This window comes from Panulirus ornatus, chromosome 58 (assembly GCF_036320965.1).
Source record: "Panulirus ornatus isolate Po-2019 chromosome 58, ASM3632096v1, whole genome shotgun sequence".
Taxonomy (NCBI): domain Eukaryota; kingdom Metazoa; phylum Arthropoda; class Malacostraca; order Decapoda; family Palinuridae; genus Panulirus; species Panulirus ornatus.
In genome coordinates, this window is record NC_092281.1 from 33083479 (window position 1) to 33086760 (window position 3282).

The following is a 3282-nucleotide window of genomic DNA, read 5'->3' on the forward strand; positions in this document are numbered from 1 at the left end:
ACCTTTGATGGCGCTCCTACACCTTCGTATTATTATTACCACACATCACCAGCACACCTTTGATGGCGCTCCTACACCTTCGTATTATTATTACCACACATCACTAGCACACCTTTGATGGCGCTCCTACACCTTCGTATTATTATTACCACACATCACCAGCACACCTTTGATGGCGCTCCTACACCTTCGTATTATTATTACCACACATCACTAGCACACCTTTGATGGCACTCCTACACCTTCGTATTATTATTATCACACATCACCAGCACACCTTTGATGACACTCCTACACCTTCGTATTATTATTACCACACATCACCAGCACATCTTTGATGACACTCCTACACCTTCGTATTATTATTACCACACATCACCAGCACATCTTTGATGGCGCTCCTACATCTTGGTGGCTGCTGCACTCTACACAGGAGCAGGGGATGATGGCACATATCTATGAAGCAAAAAGGTTTTCCATGAGACTGTGCTATTTCTTCCCTTCCCTGGTCGATGATACAGCCTTTCCCCAAGGTTACTTGTCATTCCTGGTGTAACGACTTATGGGTTGAGCCCGGTAACACCTTCTTAATAATAGTATGTGACAGAGTGGAGTGACCAGGATGAAAAGCGTGTTCTGCACCTCAACTGACTGATTATATGATAAGAATAAAGAGAATTACACACATAAATGTCACTTGCAAGGATCAAGCCAGAGATGAAGCATAGATAACTAGAAGGGTTAAGGAAACAAAAATTGTAAAATACCTTTACCTGGGATCAGTAGCACCTGTGGCAATGGAAACACCTTTGTAATGCTTGATCACTTACAACTGATCAACTTTAATACGAAAGTCTTAGGTATTGTCCCTCAGGAAAACTTTTTATAAATATTTATAAAACACATATATATGTTAGATATACACTATCTCTAGAATATATCTTTACCTGGGACGTGTAACACGTGTGTGGATAGACACACCTTTGTAATGCTTGATCACTTACAACTGATCAACTTTAATACCAAAGTCTTAGGTATTGTCCCTCAGGAAAACTTTTTATAAATATCTATAAAACACATATATATGTTAGATATACACTATCTCTAGAATATATCTTTACCTGGGACGTGTAACACTTGTGTGGATAGACACAGCTTTGTAATGCATGATCCATTACACTAAATTATATCTTCACTATACCCTCTTCTTCACTACACACTACACTACTTCCACCATACCATCATCATTGTACTCTCTGATGTTCACTAAAAATAATTTTTATCTTCACTACATAATCATTTCATATAAACTTTAATCTTTAATAACCCTTATCTCTACTACATTCGTATCTTCACTACATTCGTATCTTCACTACAACCTATCTTGACAATATCCTTATCATCACTGTACTCTTCCTCACTACACTCTCATCTTAACATCATCCTTCTGTTTACCGAACTTAGTTCAAAGTCTGACTTGAACGTAGCTTTGTAAAGTTTGTGTTTCTCATTGTGTTACTCCCTTATTATCATTGTAAAGGCAATTGTCACTACTTTAACTAAACCCTCATCGTCACTACACTCTCATCATTATCATTACTTCTTGATGTTCAATACAAAATTTTAACATATATATTTATCTTCACTACAGAATAATTTTCATTGCACCTTAATCTTCATTACTCCTTGTTTCAGCTACATTCGTATCTTCCACTCATTCTTATATCTTATATTAGTTACATCTTTACAATATCTTTATATCTTCTCTGTTCCGTCTTTTGAAAAATTGAAAATGAGAGTAAAGAATTTCCGGCCTTCTGCTCCCTACCCTTTTAGTCGCCTTGTACGCCACGCAGGGAATACGTGGGAAGTATTCTTTCTTCCCTATCCCCAGGGATAACAGCATCTGGTGTTCCCAGACGGTCACCCATCCAAGTACTAACCAGACCCAACGTTGCTTAACTTCCCTGATCGGACGATATATATATATATATATATATATATATATATATATATATATATATATATATATATATATATATATATATATATATATATATATATATATATATACATATATATATATATATATATACACACAAAACTGAAAACAATGAATTTCCCAAATAAAGAATGGAGGCGCCGGGGTTTGAACCCGGGTCCTCTCGCATGCCAAGCGAGTGCTCTACCACTGAGCTACGCCCCCAAGAACATATTTTGTGACATAGTATTATATGAAGTACTGAGATTACCACGGCAAAATACTGTTTGACCGACCGTTGCCGACTTGCCGGCAAAATAACCACAGGGTAAATCTCCATGTTGCTGTCGTGTTTTCCTCTCAATTTTCCACGAAGAAATGAGTTTTACTTTTTTATTGTCGTTGCGATAGACTGGAACTAAGCAATAGACTGGAACTAAGCAATAGACTGGAACTAAGCAATAGACTGGAACTAAGCTGACCTGGTATGAGGTCAGAGCCCTCATTATCATCCCTGCTAACTACCGGAAGCAGATTAAGTCGTTCCACAACCGATGTCCGGCCCATGTTAACTCTGATGTGCCCAGCAGTTGGAGGAGGATCGCCAGAAGCTTCTGGAAGATTTCAAGGACGTCTTGGTGGACCTGACCCTTTCAGATAAGGTCGAAAACCCCAATTTATTGTGAAGATCTTCACTATAACGTTGGACGAACATACTGAATGTTGCACACATGTGATGCGGACAAAATGAAAAAAGAAAAAGACAAAAACTATGTCTGGTGTGGGTCTCGAACCCACGACCTTGAGTGTGTGAGACTCACGCTCTACCACTGAGCTAACCAGACAATAGAAAATACGTCTGTTTCTTCAATTTGAATTAATGAAAATCTTTGCGAGGTAGCGTTAAGAAAAGAGAGATGTCTTTGACGAAATTTATCATTGTCATTATTATTAATATTTCTGTTATTATCATTATCATTATTATTATTATTGTTATTATTATTATTATTATTATTATTATTATTATTACTATTTTATTATTATTATTACTTTATTATTATCATTATTATCATCATTATTATTATTATCATTATTATCATCATTGTTATCATTATTATTAGTATCATTATCATTATTATCATTATCATCATTATTATCATCATTATTATCATCATTATTATTATTATCATTATTATCATTATTGTTATCGTTATATTATATCATTATCATTATTATCATTATCATCATTATTAGCATCATCATTATTATTATGTATCATTATTATCATCATCATTATCATT

General features: G+C 35.3%; 2 non-coding genes across 2 annotated transcripts; both read right to left on the minus strand.

Annotated features, from left to right (window-relative positions):
- Positions 1-2134: 2134 nt before the first annotated feature.
- On the minus strand, positions 2135-2206 carry TRNAA-GGC (transfer RNA alanine (anticodon GGC)). The gene has a single exon. It is a non-coding gene; the product is annotated as a tRNA-Ala (tRNA).
- Positions 2207-2754: 548 nt separating this feature from the next.
- Positions 2755-2826, minus strand: TRNAV-CAC (transfer RNA valine (anticodon CAC)). Its single transcript has one exon. It is a non-coding gene; the product is annotated as a tRNA-Val (tRNA).
- Between the last annotated feature and the right edge of the window lie 456 nt (positions 2827-3282).